General features: G+C 47.7%; 1 protein-coding gene across 5 annotated transcripts in view; it reads left to right on the forward strand.

Moving 5' to 3' along the window:
- Nucleotides 1–17,435, forward strand: part of MGAT5 (alpha-1,6-mannosylglycoprotein 6-beta-N-acetylglucosaminyltransferase) — a 374,340-nt gene that overhangs the window by 302,995 nt on the left and 53,910 nt on the right. The window lies entirely within an intron of this gene.

A 17,435-nucleotide genomic window follows, 5' to 3' on the forward strand; every position in this document is an offset into this window, starting at 1 on the left:
TGGGGGTTACCATCAGGAGGTACAGAAGTCTGGTTATCTTGCTTTTCTAGATGTTCTCAGCCATTAAAAATCATTGCCTAGATCCATTAGTTAATCGGTGCTTGCAGTGGTGATATTCTAATTGAGTGTCTTTACAAACTCAATTTAAATATATTGGATGTTTTTCAGTCTGTTGAAGTTGTTCCTACTGATATTATATTGACTTTTTAAATTAGCCAATTTAAATTTCATAAATGCTAAGTTTGGGAACATCTGGAAACTCATCTAAGGAAAGAGACCTGGATAACATCTGCACTCAGCTGGCCCCCTCTGCCTTTTCCAGATTCGCTCCTTTTTTAAAGGAAAGCTTTCTCACTTTACAGTTTTGAAGTGGAGTTAAGCCTCAGCCCCTCTGCTGTCTCCATATGCTTTACCAGCTGAACTTTCAGACCGACCAGCTAGACAGGTTCCCTGGTGATTGTTTTTCCTAGAGACCCAGAGGCCCACAATGGTGCACATATGGTATCTAATGGTGAGTAACTGAGTTAATGGTGTGTGAAGGTGACCTGAATAAATATGAAATGAGAACTAATGTGGAATATGGCAAGCTGCTCCTATAATAATTTCTGTTTTTGCATAAGTGGGAATTAGGTAACTCTCTTGTAGAGAAACTATATAGCCCTGAGCTCAGAAATTCTGTCAAGGACACAGGAGACCAAATGCCTTCTCTTTTGAACCTTTTTAATGAGGACACTCGCTTTCCCTTTTTCACATTCTGTTGGAATTTGGAAGATCACGTCATTCTCCTTTTACATTTCCTCTTTGTAAACTGAGAACTGCAAATGACCAAGACAGATGAGGCACTGGTGTGGTTTATCAGTTTATTTCCAACCTTTCCTTCTAGGAAAAATAAATTCCAGTAGAATTTGACATGCCCACTTTATTTCGCTGTGGGCAAGTAGTTATTTGCAAGCATCTGTTTAGGGCTGGATTGCTACTTGGCTTTCAGTTTGCTTTTGATTGTTACAGCCATGTCAATGAAAAAACATTTGAGCATGACCCTCCCCCCCAAATGTACGGATATTAATTTATTGATAAAAATGAACAGTACTATAGTAATGTTACGTACATTCTAAAAACCTTGAAAACTACAAACAAATATTTTCTCATATTTTTCTTACATCCCCTGGATCTCCTTGTGCATCCCACTTTGGGGTGCACTTCATCAGGTAGGTTAGGCACTGTATGAGGTTCCAGTGAAGCAGTGGTACCCTCCAGACAAACCACACACCAAAAGCAAAATTCAGCTTCACCTAATTTGTAAAATCAGGAAATACAGAAAGAAATTATTTTAGTTATTTTCAACATAAAAGTTTCTATTGTTTTCAGAAGTGAAATTTTATTTTGAATCACATGGCAGGGCCCCATATCCATTTCAGAGGTGGGACTTCTCGAAGGACTTGAATCTGACTCTATTTCCACTAGTATCTGCATGAAAGAGTGTGACTATCACCAAGGATAAAGTTAAGTCACGATAAGTATTCTAGCATATGAAAACTCAATCACACACCCCCCTCCCAAAAAATCTAGCATAGTGGTCACTGATTTTTGCTAAAATAGTCAATGCAGAGTTCCTTTTTAAAAAAATTTTATTTTATAGTTGATTAACAATGTTGTGTTAGTTTCAGGTGTACAGCAAAGTACAGCAAAGTGATTCAGTTATACATATACATGTATCTATTCTTTTTCCAATTCTTTTCCCATTTAGGTTATTACAGAATATTGAGCAGAGTTCCCTGTGCTATACAGTAGGTCCTTGTCATTAAATTATTTGGGGGCCAGGTCTCCCCTGAAGTGGGCCACTTCCTATCTCTCTACACGGTTTGTTTTGCTGGATAAACATCTCTTATTCAGTATTGGTTTTGCCAGTTCTCAGACTTGTGCTTCTCTTTGTCCTGTTTCAAACCCCAGAGGTCTTTGCTTTTTGGACTCCTTACTGTTTCATTTAGCAGATATCTACTGAGCAACTTCTGATGGTGTTGGTCTACACTGGTACTCAGAGACATATATATGACTAGCTCCTTGCCTTCCCCAGAAACTGGGAATCAAGTTGGGGACGTAGACACACCATGCCCTCAAGCACTGTTTAAGGAGGCAGGACACAATGTAGGGGAAAGGATGAGGGTCTGTGGGCTGGGAGACACAGTAAGTACCAGGAGAGTGGGGGAGGCAGGTGGTGCCATTAGTGATCTGCTTGAGGAAAGTGTCAAAAAGAAGGTACCATTTGAGCACACCTAAGCCATGGGCTCAGGATGGAAGAAAGTTTTGATAAGGTTGAGAAGTCCTAATAAAAATCCCAACCCTGGCACAGCTCTTTGCTGTTTGAGTCACTTGTCCACATCATCTCATGTAACTTTTTTGGGCCTCTCTGGAAGGGCAGGTTATCACCTGAAGAATCCAGGTTCAAGTGGGTGAAACCACTTGCCCAGGATCACACAGCTGGTAAATGGTAGGGCCCAGGCTGAAACCCAGGCCTCCTGACCCCGGCTCTCTCACCCTTTACCCTGTGCCTCCCTAGGGCAGGTCATGGTGAGCGTCGGTTTGGGGGCAGAGCTTCAGAACTCGCGTGGTGCCTGGGAAATGTGTGAGGGGTCGAGGAAGAGGTGTGGACTGAGTGGGAGAGAGGAGGGTACACAGAGCATGAAGGGGAGTTTCCAAAGTGATGGACAAGCTTGAGACCTCAGCTTTATATTCCCAGTGTATTTTAATTGTTTCTGTTTTCAAACTCTTCTAAATTGGACACTTTAGCTGTTTTTCTTTTCTAAATGTATTTATTTGCAGCATTTTAGATTCAAATGTGTGTGATTAGGCTGATCCCTTTTATTTTGCTAACTTCATGTTTTCAGAAAGTCAGGAATGAAGGGAAGAAATTTCAAGAGGCATGATTTATTTCAAGGAGAGGGAAGAAGGGTATTTTTAGCTTCCCTCTTAAAATCGGTCCTTTACTTAAACACCAATGGTTAGCTGTCCTTCGAAGGGAACGTTCTCTGCTGTGCCAAAGTCAGAATCTTAATCTGGACTTCCCTGGTGGCTCAGTGGTTAAGAATCCGCCTGCCAATGCAAGGGACACGGGTTCGAGCCCTGGTCTGGTAAGATCCCACATGCCGCGGAGCAACTAAGCCCGTGTGCCACAACTACTGAAGCGCTCTAGAGCCCGCGAGTCACAACTACTGAAGCCCACGTGCCACAACTACTGAAGCCCGCACACCTAGAGCCCGTGCTCCACAACAAGAGAAGCCACCACAATGAGAAGCCCGCGCACCGCAGTGAAGAGTAGCCCCCGCTCGCTGCAACTAGAGAGAGCCTGCGCGCAGCAACAAAGACCAAACACAGCCATACATACATACATTTATTTATTTAAAAAAAAAAAAAAAAACTTAGTAAGCGCAGACAGATTATGCCTGGCATTGGGAAGGTGGTTCTTGGTTTGATTGGAGCAGGGCAAGGAAAGAGCCCGAGAGAGGAGAGTCTTGAGAGGAGAGTCCTGTGTTTTAAATGGCCTGGTTTATCACATGTCAGGTCCCAGCCTTTACAACAAAGATGCATTGTCACTTGCTGTTCGGAGGGGAGAGATTATGCACATAATTACCAAAGGACACATCCATCATCATGAAGTCGTGGGTATTAATGCATATGGCAGTGGGCTGAGTGCCTTGGAGAGGAAATTTAACAAGCACAGTCCTTATGCAGTAGAGCTGAAGCCTGGAAATTCAAAACAGCAGTGGAAGCAAGCCTGCAAGGGCCCACCTGGAGGTGGGATCCCCTCAGTCAGAGGCCCAGCATTGAGGACAACAGACCCGTTGGTGAGTGAAGGATCTGTTCTATTCCACAGGGGAACCTTGCACCCTCCAAGGTCAGCGGTGGGCCCTGTCTCTGCCGGGACGAAGCGCTGGGTGTTCTTTCAGAGGCCTGAAGAGAGTGGGGTGCGTGATTGTGTGTGCGTGTGTGTCGGATAGTGTGGTGAGAATTATGACCCCATCACGTAATAATAAAAAAGTCCCATTTGTTTCTGCGGATGCTCCTGTGAGATAATAGGGCAGGTTTGCTCCTCCCTTATTTTACGGGCAAGAAAACTGAAGCTTGGCCACTGGCCCAAAGGTCCCACAAGAAGTTACAGAGCTGGATAAAAATCCAGATTGCTTCATTCTTGACCCCAAAGTGCCTACTAAATTTTACACAAATGTGGATGGGTCCCCAAAAGGGGCCAAATAGGGGCTCTTCACAGGCAATTACCAGTTCCCTCCTCTCCGTACTCTGAGTGATGAAGCAGGGCTGGAACGGATGGCCCAAGTCTGCCATCCATTCTGGGAGATGGGGCTTATGCCGAGTGCCAACTGCTGGTAAGAGCCCCCAAGCGTAAGGATCTTCAAAAAGCCCTCAGCCTTTTTGAAGCGGTGCTGTTCACCCAACATGTAACTGGTCCAACGGTGAAAGAGCTTGTTGGCACATTAAATTATATCTTATTCAGAGATGTCTCCCTCCTCTGCAGACTTGGCAGTCAAGATCTGGGACAGCACCAGCGGGCACATTTGTGACCTACCTAATCTGTTTGGCTTTCCCAGTATTCCCAAAGAGGTGCTTTTGATTATTCATTAAGGCTCCAAAGAAAAGAATACCTCCAAATACTACAGTAGAATCAAATCGTTTTATTACTTCTCCAGTAATCAGTGAAACACTAAAGGAAACTTTTCTTCAGTCCCAGACTGTGTGTTGCTGTTTCTCTACAACACGGTGGCCTGGTCTTGTGGTTTTCGTAATTCGGAATTAAATTAATGGAGCCAGTCTTGCAGCTCCCCCGACCTGACCCCCATGTTTGCAAGGTCCAAGGAGAAGCATGTGCGTATTCAGTGTAGCCTAAATCGTGTCCTTGTGTGATTCAGCAAATGCAAGCTGAATTCATTCCAATCTGGGAGAGGCTAGCAGGAAAGTGAGGCATGTGGGAAACCATCCCTCTTTAGAACGAAGGGTGGAGGTGTGCACTGTCCCGTAGATCTGGCTCATATGCAGTTTCTCTTCCTGGTTTCCCAACAAAAGAGAGCTGTCTCTGTTTATCCCGCCTCCCAGATTTCTACATGGTCACTGCATTGAAATGTACCCTTCAGGGCAGCCAAATGTGATTTTGGAGACAGGTGTTATCCTTTTTTTTTTTTTTCCCTGGCTGTAAGGAAATTACATGTGGAAAAGTTAGAAGCTGCAGGAAAGCAATTCCCTTTCATCCTGCATGCATCCAGGTTAGTTTTGTATTCTGCCAGCCACCTTGTGTGTGCTTATTCGTACATCTTGCTTCATGTGAAAGAAACTTTTTGGAACTAATAAAAAGTGTTCCTGGATAAACTATGAGTAAAGACAGATGGACAGATACAGCTGCACTGTCCAGTAACATGACTATATGAAAAGCCCTGATTTTGGTGGAGTCAGTGACAGATCCACAGAAGCTGACACTTGAAAGCAGGGAATGTCATGTTGTTTTTCGTTCCTGAGAGAGACCAAAAGAGAGAGACATTTTTCCCATTCTTGTAGGAAAAGAAATACATTAAGTGATTAAAAAGTATTAATCTAACACTTTTTGGTTTTCATGCAGTCATGTTTTTGTTCCTTATTGACATGATTGTGTAGATTTTATATACAAAGTTCAGAAAAGAAAATATTCACAGTCTGTGTTTCTTTTCTGTTCTTATTATTTATTTTGTTTCATGGTTATTGCTGAAAATCATCTTTGATCCAAAGGAGCGGGTGTTAACAAATGATCCCCTACAGCTGTCAGGTGGCCCAGGTACACACCTCAGGTTTTCAGCTGGAGACCAGCCTCGGTCTGATTTTTGGGGGAGGGGGAGGGGGAGAGTGAGTTATTGGAGAGGTGACCCCACCTGGAGACAAGGGGTCTGCCTTTTGGAACCCCTGACAGTCAGTCACTGCCCTCTTCAGTAGAGGTCCGCTCTCTGGAAAGGGGTCAGATGTGAGATTAATGATTAGTGCTACACATCCAGGGACGGTGAGCTGGTGGGAAAGGGCACCTGAGTGGCTGTCAGCAGCCACTATGCCTCCTTTCCTTTGCAGACGAATGGGTGTTGCCCTTGGGAGAGCAGAGAGGCAGGTGCTTTCAGTCATAAATTTTAATATCTTGCAACTCTTGGGCTCAAAGGACCTTCAAATCATCGGGCCCCTCATTTTACAAGGGAGGAATTTGAAGTTGCAGAAGATAAAGTAGGTTGTCCAGGCTTCTCTGGGTCGTTCCAGAAGAACTAAAGCTTATACCCAGATGTCTTGCCTCACAACACTTCACTCTGAACAGCCTTGCACGGCCTCACCCAAGACTTCTCATTGGATAACTTGAGAATTTCACAAGGGAGAAGTCCAGGCGGCAGGGAGGAAGGTCACGCATGGCGTTTGCAGTTGACAGCTGCCGCAGGGTGAAAGTGTGGTTGATGAGGACGCTTTCCATCCCCGGACTTTGGCACAGTGAGAGAACACTGAGGGAAAATGTTTGCCCACCTCCTTTTTCTCTTGACTCACCGACCCACCACCCTTCCTCTTCCCTCTATCTGCACTTCCCCTGCTCAGAAGCACTTTGCCCTGTGCCTCTTGCCTTTCTGTGTTCCTGCCATCTGATAAAGGGAGGGAAGAGAGTGATCTTGAGTCCTCTGGCCGTGGCCTTGCCACCAGTGTGCTTGGTGGAATGACAGTGTGACCCTTCCGCCCCGCTCCGTGTCCCCACCTGTAGCACAAGGCCCTCTACCACACACTTCTTACAGGCATCAGTTTCCAAAGTTCAGTCATCCGCACCAAATCGTGACTTCTGTTATATCCGTACCCCACCTGGACTAATTAACTGAGTATTTTATTTTATTATTTTTATTTTTTTAATAGATTTATTTTATTTATTTATTTTTGGCTGCGTTGGGTCTTCGTTGCTGCCCGTGGGCTTTCTCTAGTTGCGGCGAGCGGGGGCTACTCTTCGTTGCGGTGCGCGGGCTTCTCATTGTGGTGGCTTCTCTTGTTGCTGAGCATGGGCTCTAGGCACGCAGGCTCAGTAGTTGTGGCTCGTGGACGCTAGAGCGCGGGCTTCAGTAGTTGTGGCGCACGGGCTTAGTTGCTCCGCGGCATGTGGGAACTTCCCGGACCAGGGCTCGAACCCGTGTCCCCTGCATTGGCAGGCGGATTCTTAACCACTGTGCCACCAGGGAAGCCCTAACTGAATATTTTAAATGAACTCACTTTTAAAATAATTACTTTAGCTTTGTCCTAAGTGATTATTATCTATGAAATCACATGGATATGTTACTTAGGTTTTTCTAAACCACATATAAATAGATTTACAGCTGTTAAAATTAAACATTAGTTGAAAGCGTGGGACCCCGTAAAATACAAGCAAGAAAAACTCTTCTCTCTTGAACTGTACTGTCTTTTCTTCCCATTGGATCCAATTTTGGCAGGTCCTTGCAACTCTCAAATAATAAAAAACCTTTCTGTTACTTTTAGTCCCAAGAACAATCCAAGTGCAGTAATGGAAGTATCCACTTTAGTTTAATACTTGAAACTCTGAACATCATTTCAAGTTAAGCTCCTTCCCTCCTGCCTCTAAGTGCAGCTTCACCTGGGAAACCTGAAGGGGAGGTGGCAGGTGTGGCATCTTTGTTTCCCCAACTTGTAGGGCACCTTCTTACCCTCCCCACCGTCCTCCTACCTCCCAAACCAGCTGCTGATAGTTCTCCCAAGAGGTACAGTGGGGAGAGGGCCGATGTGGGGAGAGGGCAGGTAAGCTTTTACTGGCAGCATCCAGTATGAATGCTACCTAGTCCCAGCAGTTGCCTGATCTGGACCTTTTCTCTGGCAGGACTATTGTGGGTCCTTGGGGTCCCCCTCTTCCCACAGATCACTCATCAACAGTAATATGTTCCCTTATCATAGGCAATGCCACCTCAGACTGGTCGAGTGGCTTCCTCTTGCTACCAGTTTCTGGTAGCCCACACTACCCGTTGCCCCTTGCACAGAGCCCTTCCCAGTAGGACTTAGTCAGGTGCCCTTCTGTGGGGTCCACACCTGCACCAAGAGAAACCGGCATCCATTCCTTTGAGAAATTCTAGGAGCTCTGAGAGATGCCAAAGCAGGCCCTGCTCACGATTCCTCCTTCAGGGCATCCTGTTGACCCCAGTCTCCACCCATGAGGCATTGCAGGGCTTGGGTCTGGCACTTATCTGTGTGCCTCAGAAATTCCCGGGAGTGCACGTGAAGCTCTGCAAGTGGTCCCCTAGAGGCCCTTCTTACCTGGTTAGGTAGCAGAGGGGAACAGCCCACAGCTCCCCCAGGACGGCCTCCCTCCTTCCCTCTTGGGGTGTGGGGATGTGGGCTGGCTGCTCACTTTGGGGGGCACTTGGTACCCATGTTTGATTGCTGGCCTCTGGGGCCTTGGTGTAAAGGGCGAAGCAAGCCCATATGCACACTGTCCCACCTTCCACGGCTGTCCTGCTGCTCTGCCGAGGTGGTGCCCAGCCCCAGTGCTTCAGAAGCCTTCCCTGGAGACACACAGGACACTCCTGCACAGCGGCCAGGTCTCCTTTGCCATCAGACAGCATCTGATTGCAGGGCGCGGGCCAAAGCCCATCAGAATATCATCATCTCCACTTTGTCAGGAGTGGATGAGTCTCTCAGGTCAAGTCCGTTCCATCCATAAGTCACTGACCCTGTGGAGGTTCTATAGAAAATGCAGCTTCCCATTTGCCAGGCAACCTCTTTGTTTTCTAACCTTCCATCATGACAGCTCTCTCTTTGTCACGGGACAGTCTGTTTCTGTGATTACTGCCCAGACAGACTGATGAGCGGAGCTCCTGAAAGAGCCTGGTTACACATTTAGGATGCAGTGGTCTGTTTTCAACCTTTTAGCCTGTTTTCTGAGCACAGTGGCATAGTCGGGGCGGGGGGGGGCTTTGTGGCTTTCAGGCTGGAGCAGAGTGAGGGGTAACATTATCCCGAAGTGACTGCGTCTGCATTGCTGAGGAGACCAGCCAGCTTTACAATTTGAAGACCTCCTGCCCGTCTCAAAGCAGAAAGGAGGTCGTGTCAAAGGGCTTCTTGTTTTTACAAACTGGCTGGCACATCCCCAGGGCCCTTTAAAAGGCATTCGTTAAGTAGCAGAAAGCTCCAGTGCTAAGGCAGAGAGATCCCGGAAACCTGAAAGTGCTGGGAACAGGGAAGCATACTAATTAACCAACTGGTTCTGAGGGCAGGATCTGGAGGGGGGCCGTTGGGCAGTGACTCGAAGGCTCTAGCCATCCCTGGACTCACCGTTAGGTTGATGGCTCAGGGCACTATTAGCACTCTGTGTTTTACACTAAGAGTATGTATTTAAACAGTTTTTACATACATTTCATTATTCCCATTTCTAGCTCAGCACAGATAGTCAGTGTCTAATAGAACTGGGAAGTGGTATTATCCCCTGTTTGTAGATCCATCAAGTTGCAGAAACAGGGCTGATGGCTCCTTCCACATTACTCATGTATTTAGCCCTAGAAATCTCCCAGTTTCTTTCTTTAGGCCAGAGACCAAAATCTTCACCTGACCAGACAGTGGAGAATAAATAATAAGTCAAGGACTCTTGAAGATTCTTTCCTTTTCACTCACTCTGTTCTTTTGTCCTCCGTCCCAAACACAAAGGTACGTAGGCTCTAGAAGCACTCCTTTCATAATTGAGGGCAGCTTTACATACGACTAACTATTCACCCACTGCTCTAGATGAGTTGTAATTTATACCAGGTGAGGTCCAGTCAAGAATAAGTGTCTATTTAAAATAGATAGCCAACAAGGACCTACTGTATAGCACAGGGACCTCTGCTCAGGATTCTGTAATAACCTACATGGGAAAAGAATTTGAAAAAGAAAAGATCCATGTATATGTATAACTGAATCACTTTGCTGTACACCTGAAACTAACACAACATTGTAAATCAACTATAGTCCAATATAAAATTTAAAAATCTTCTAAAAAAGAGTAAGTGTGGAGCCCAATACAGCAAAAACAAGCAGAGTCCCTTCTTTTTATTGCCCGTGGGCCCATAGCTGGACTGCCAGCCAGGCTGGAGACGAGAGCAAGTTTCCTCTTGTTGTTATTCCCCCTGTAATTATTGAGCACCATCTTGTCTCCTAGAGAGGTAAGGATTTGGGGGGAGAAGGAGTGAGGGGTGGGCAGGCTTTAAGAATCTTAGCTTCCTGGAGTCTTCCAGAGCCCTACGAGGCCTGTGTGGGAGAGAGCAAGGACCCGCACACGCCCATCTTAACCTTGGGAGGCTACTTGAAATAAACGAGCCAAGGACTGCAAAGACTTGAAATTATTCTGTAATGTAAATTGTTTCTGCTTCACTGCTGAAATTCACAGAGATTTGCATTTTAGAACTTGACTTCTAATCTTGGAATAAAAGCATTTTTCATCTTTGGTGAATTTTCCATTTCAGGAGCGGGCAGGTGAGGTAGTTTCTTTCTGTCTCTCTCTTGCTCCCTCCCTTTCTTGGACCTCATAACTCAAGAGAGAACCTTATACTTGGTAGCTATGTTGAAAGGAAGATGAATCAACCAGGAAATATATCTTTTAAGGTTTGCAACTCTCTTTTTATTTTATTTTGATTCAAATACATCCTTAGGTAAAGTCACGGACTTTAAGCTCATTTGCTGGGAACAGGTTCTGATGTAGAAGAACGTGGCTCCTGAAACAGGGTGGGAAGGTGGGCGAGGCTACAGTAGGGGGAGGAGCTGGGCCATGCCTGAGACATCTTTCCCTGTAAACGCCTTGTCGTTCGTGCGCCCTCTTAGTCTTCTTCCCTCAGCCAGTGTGGGCTTACCGAGCACCTGCTCTGTGCCAGGTCTGCGCAGTCACAGAACCTACAATGTCCTGACCTTCAGAAGTTCACAGCCCCATCGCGTGGACACATAGAGTGACAGCTCAGCCCGAAGGGGCCAAGCAGGAAGATACCAAGGGCACACAGGAGGTGGTAGCTAACTTCCCCTGGGTGAGCTCAGGAATGCCAACTTGTAAAGGATGAGGGGGAAGGAGTCCATTCAGGAGAGAAAAGGAAGGAGGAAGGAAGGGCGTCTCAGGGGGAGACGATGCGACGGCAGGCCAGACACGTGCGAGAGAGCAGGAGAGGTTCGGGAATATGGAGTAAGTTGTAGGGGGACCTTAAGCAAAGGCGGAGAGGGCGTGGCCGGAGGTGAAGCTGGGGAGCCTGTAGAAACCCATGGTTGGGAAGATCCTCGTGTGTGCAGTTGGGGAAGTGGTCTCTCATTGCCATGAGGAGCCTTTGAAAACTTGTATAGAGGGGAACTAGATCTTCAGTTTTGGAAAGTATGGCGCTGGGGACGGTGGATTGAAGGACTGAGATCCTAGAGATAGTGTCTTAGCCCAGAGCTTCTCGAAAGGGGGCCTGAGACAAAGGTTGATATATTACTACTTGTTGAGGAAGGAGGTGTAAGCCCAGGGCTGTAAGGATGAAGGCAAGGGGCCAGGTGAAGTACCAGATGGATGCAGGCTGGCTCCTGCTTCACCAGAAGCCACACAGACACGGCAGCAGGGGTGCTGGGCACTCTGGGCCCCCTGGAAGGTTTGTAAGGAGGGACTGGCTCTACCTTGGCATAGTCTGTAGAAGCGAGAAAAGAGGCTCCCTCCTGTTTCCTGCTTCTCTTTGGCACTGGTTCACGTCCCAGGGAACTGGCGTCCCATACATCTGGGATGCTGTTTGGGGATGGAGGTCCCCCCTCCAACCCATGCCCCTCATCCCTGGTGTAGCTTCTTCCCAGTCTGACAGCGGAGGGGAGCCTGGCTTGTGTGAGCACCAGCCGAGAAGGAGAAAGAAGAGCAGGCAGTCCGGGGAATCTGAGAAGGCTCGGAAGGGGTGTCACCATTCAGACAAGAAGCTCCGCTCAGAGACGAGGACAGCAGTCCAAGCAGGAGGGGATGGATGCCAGAGTGAACGGAGGAGGCTGGAGTAGAGAAAGATGTACAAGATCTTCATTCTGTAGAGTCAACAAGCCCAGCCCCAGCCTTTCAGGGAGATACATCACAGTAGCAGTCAGTAAGGGCTTCCATGGCTAGTGTGGGGTGAGGCATACTCTATGGCCTTGTGGTTTCCTAAGGAAAATATATGATTCATCATTGTATATTCGTTCATAAAGTCATGGAATAAGCCAATTACTGTATTTGCCAGGGAAGAAGAGGAAGCTACTATAAAAATGGTTAAAAATCCATGATGCTCAAAATAAAGAATCTGGTCACAAGTGTACTTCTCAGGATTCTTTCTGCTGAAATGGCAGAAGCCCAGCTTTCCTAGCTTAGGACTGGGGGACTCTCAGAACCCAGGGAAGGGCAGGCATGCCCTGGGCAGAGATGTAACAGGAACAGTGGACCAATACCCTGCTGGGACATGCACCCTCTCACACTTGACCTTCTCTTTGTGACAACTTCTTTTCTCTCTGTCTGGAGCCTGACCCTTCATGCAACAGGACTGATGCTGGCTTCAGCAGCCTGGTTTCCAACTCATTGCTTTGGCTCAGGAGAGGGATTGGCTCTTTGCACCCATTCAGCCCTTCCTGGGCAGGACGCCCACTGGCTTAGAACTTACCAGGTGCTCTCCATGGACCAACTAACTCCGTGCAGGGCAGCAGAATTATTATTTTTTAAATGGGAGGCCACAAGGTGCCATGTGGATGAGGGGAAAGAGGGTCCAGGAGAAGGATGTGCATATCTGCCATGGGAGCAAGGGTGCTGATGGGGAGAAAAGTACATAATGTCCACTGCAACCCAAAGCTCAGAACGCTACCATTCGCCAGAGAGCCTTCCTGTACCCCTAATTCACCAGCTGGAAAAGAAAAGGGCTCCAGATTGTGCGGTTCTGCCTTCTGCCTCTCCCCCTGCTAAGGACTCAAGCGAGTGTTGCTTTAGATTGAATTGTTTTCCTAAAGCTCTCGATTCAAGCTCTGAATATCTTACAACCAGTTCTACAAACAGAGCTGCCGCCAGCTACACACTGAAAGCCCTGCTCCTTGGCCCCAGCATGTTCTGTCCTTTTCCTTAGCATCTTCCCATCCCCTGCCTCCTAATGAGTTTAGGTAGATTGAAATGAGTTTAGGTAGATTGAAATTTTAATCGGTTTGATGGGTTTTATTTAATGGGAATTTAAATTGAACTGAAGACCGAGAGCATTGAGGGGCTGCAGGCTGCTAGCTGGGACCTTTTGGAGGCACATCTCACCCCCAAGACAGGGGTGGTGGCATGCTGCGGGGTGGTGACTCCCTGCCAGCCCTTTTGGACTGTGTCTCAACAAATTTGTAGGTGATGGGGTTTATGGTGGAGACAGTTTTCTCTGACCTTGGTCTCTTAAGTCAGAGGAGGAAAGCTTTCTGAAGAGTGATATTGATCCAGTTCTTGGATCAGTGGGACCCCCAGTTCCAGGGTGTCACCTTGACCGTGGACCTGGATGTCCAAAATCAGGAGGGGAGGGGTCCCTGTTGCACACACACCCCTCCCACTGGGGGCCTTCCCGTGGGTGGGGAAAGGCAGGCCAGGACCATGATTAATTTACAAAACTGCAGCGCCTTCTCTCCTTTTTTTATTTTTTTCTTAATTTTTATTTTTTATTGCAGTATAGTTGATTTACAATGTTGTGATAGTTTCAGGTGTACAGCAGAGTGATTCAGCTATACATATACATATATCTATTCTTTTTCAGATTCTTTTCCCTTATAGGTTATTATAGAATACTGAGTAGAGTTTCCTGTGCTATATAGTAGGTCCTTGTTGGTTATCTATTTTATATATAGTAGTGTGTATATGTTAATCCCAAACTCCTAATTTGTCCTTATTTCTTAAACACAAAAGATAGCATTTTCCATTGAGGAGAGACGGAGATCCTTTGAACCTCTTTATGGCAAAAACTAGGTCCTCCAGTGAGATGGCAGTGGTGCAGGCTTTGGTGTCCTACCGACTGGTTTCTGTTCTTTTTTTTTTTTTTTTTTTTTTTTTGCGGTAAGCAGGCCTCTCACTGCTGTGGCCTCCCCCATTGCGGAGCACGGGCTCCGGACGCGCAGGCCCAGCGGCCACGGCCCACGGGCCCAGCCGCTCCGCAGCATGTAGGATCCTCCCGGACCGGGGCACGAACCCGCGTCCCCTGCATCGGCAGGCGGACTCTCAACCACTGCACCACCAGGGAAGCCCCTCTGTTCTTTCTTGATTGCCTGTATTTAAATTTTTCTATTTCAATTGTGAAATATATCAGATATGCCCACGACCCAGATGTATAGATGTTGATATTGTCCAATAGTTTTCTTTTTTCTTTTCTTTTTTTTTTTTTTTGGTGCTACGCAGGCCTCTCACTGCTGTGGCCTCTCCCGTTGCGGAGCACAGGCTTCGGACACGCAGGCTCAGCGGCCATGGCTCACGGGCCCAACCGCTCCGCGGCATGTGGGATCTTCTTGGACCGGGGCACGAACCCGTGTCCCCTGCGTCAGCAGGCGGACTCTCAACCACTGCGCCACCAGGGAAGCCCCAATAGTTTTCTTAAGAGAAAAATGATATAGTTCAAATATCACGAAAGCTCCATCCGCCTTCCCAAACCCTCCCTTCCCTCCTCAGTGATCAATAGCTGGAAATTGTATCTATTATCCCCAATGCATATTTTTGTAGTTAACTCCAATGCCCATATGTAAAAATATTGTTGATATGCATAACATTGACTACTACTGCTTTGCATGGTTAAAAAATGGCATCGAGCCATACAGATTCTTTTGCAATCCGTCCCAGCACTGCTGCTCACTTGTAGAAACCACGGACTAGTTGCATCACCTTTTTGAGCTGCAGGCAGATTGTTTAAGATGCTGGTTGTGTTCATCCTGGCACAGTCCAGGTGAGCGAGGATCAAAGCCTGGAGAGGAGGAGACAACTTGATATTACGGAGGCAGAATCAGCAGGGCTTTGTGACTAATTTGATGTGTGGAATGCCAAGCGTGATTCTGGTACCTGGTTAGGAGACGAATGCCAGTCACTGAGATCGGGAGCCTGGGGATAGGGTTTCTGGTCTGGGAAAGTAAGGCACTGAATGACCCCTTAAGGCGTGGATGTGTCCGTGCCAACCCAGGAGGGGAGGTCCAGGAGGCAGTTGGATTTTGGGAAATTCAGGCAGTGGTTTGGAGCTGGCGATGCCTCTTTGCGTTCCCTTCGCATCCGGTGAGCATTCACTTTGGGAAGGAAGGGGGCGGCTCCTCCCTGGAATCACCCTGGGGAATCACCCTGGCCAGATTTCTTCAGCATTCTGACAAGTGGCAACAAGAGACCTGAGGTGGAATCACTTCATTGTCATGTCATCTTGACAGGTTAGGGTTATATCTGAAACATTTCTTTTTCCCTCTAATAACCTGTTGTGATTTCCTCCTCCATGAAATTACAGAAATCCTCTCTGAAGGGAATTTCTGCCTTCAGACTTTACCGTGCTTTCTTGTTAATAAGGCTGATAGACTTTATCGGCCTTGGCATTATACTTCTTTCTCTTTGCCTGAACTTGCCCCCTTGTTAAGCTTCAAGGAGCCCCAATCTTTTTTGGGATGGATGGCAGGACATGTGTCTTCCCAGGCATTTGGTGTGGGAATCCTAACCTCGAGTTTGTCTGCAGTGAGTATTTATCTCCAGGTTAGGACTTGGGTGATCATTCACTGTTCTCCTTTGTCGCTCACTGCGACCTGGTTCAGGGGCTGTTGGTCCATCCTGACTAGTTAGCAGCTAGTTTTTCACAGGGAAATGTCTCTATTTGCTTAATTAAAGAAAAGATGCCTGCCCCCACCCCCGTCCCTGCCAAAAGCCCTGCATGACATCCTGACAGGCCTCCCTTTAGATGGGAGGGGTCCACCCAGAGTAGCCCAGACAAAAGAGTTGGGGAGGAGGGGGGGGAAGTTTGGGCAGCTGCTATTATTCTAAGGATCCAGACAGACTCTCGGGCCGATGGGGTGGGACCCAGAAGCACCTCTGGGCCCTGCTTTTCTCTCTTCTGTCTCTCTGCTTTCTTTTCTCACTCTCTCCTCTCTTCCTCTCCCTTCGTCCTCCTCCTCTTACCTTTCTTTCCATCCCCTCTTCTAACTCTCTCCTCCCCCTCCCACCCCCTCATCAGTCTGTCTTCCCCTCCTCCTCTCTTTCTCTCTCCCTCCTCCTCCTCTCTCCCCCTCCTCTTTCCCCCTCCCCTCCTCTTTCCCCTCCCCTCCTCTTTCCCCCCTCCCCTCCTCTCTCCCCCCTCCCTTCCTCTCTCCCCCCTCCCCTCCTCTTGCCCCCCTCCCCTCCTCTCTCCCCCTCCCCTCCTCTTTCCCCTCCCCTCCTCTTTCCCTCCCCTCCTCTTTCCCCCCTCCCCTCCTCTTTCCCCGTTCCCCTTTCTCTCTCTTCCTCCCCCTTGCCCTCACCCTCTCCCTCTACCTCCCCCCTCCTTCTCCCCTCTTCCTTCCCCACCCCTGCACTCTTTCTGTCACACTTACAGGGGAAATGTCTAGGTAGCAGTCACTCCAGGTCCCTCTTATTACCCATTATGCAGCTTTGTCTCTCTCCTCCTTTCAGCTCTTACCTGGTTCTCTTCTCACCCCCACCCCCAAGACTGGCATCTGACTTCCCCAGAACTTGCATCTGGTCCATAACTGCCCGGACTCCAACACTGAATGACCTTTTTGCTCCAAAACCGCAGCCGTCTGTCAGTCATCTCTCTGTGAGCAGGATTCTGAGCTCCTGAGAGAGGGTCTGAACAGCTCAGCTCATTGTCCTGAGCCCGGCCACAGTGTCCCAGGCTGCTGGCCAGCCTGGGGATGGGTCCCCCTCAGGTCAGACACACCCTGGGCTGGTCAGGAGTGGAAGGGGGTGGGCAGGGTTACAGAAACACTCGCCTACCTACCAGGGGCTGGGGTGGAGGTAGAGCCCCTGAGAAAGGGGGTTTGTGGGCTCAGGAGTAATCAGGTCCCTCTAGCACAAAAACTGTGTCATAGACACCCTCCAGTTAACTCACAGCAGGAAGATGATCCTAAATTTGGCTCAAGCTGAATGGGAGTCATGGTTTATAAACTGTTCCTAGTCACGTCTGCACGAATGGAAGGGTATACATCTCTGAGGTAATGAATTTAGCATCTTCCAGCCACGCCGAACATGGCATGAAATTAGACTTTAAGTCGGAATGTTCATTTTTTTCACACAGTAGGGTGCAGGGGTGGACTTGATTGACTCCAAACAAAACAAAATCATTCAGTGCATAAAATGGAGAATGTGGACTGTACTGTTTTTCCAGTCATGAAGACTTCGGATACAGGATTTGAAACATGTATCCCCCAAAGTTGAGTGCTTTGTAATATTCTCACCTGCAATATGTAGGCAGAGGGTAGACCCTGAACCAGGC

The sequence above is a fragment of the Mesoplodon mirus genome (assembly GCF_964341445.2).
Source record: "Mesoplodon mirus genome assembly, chromosome: 8".
In the NCBI taxonomy this organism is placed as follows: domain Eukaryota; kingdom Metazoa; phylum Chordata; class Mammalia; order Artiodactyla; family Ziphiidae; genus Mesoplodon; species Mesoplodon mirus.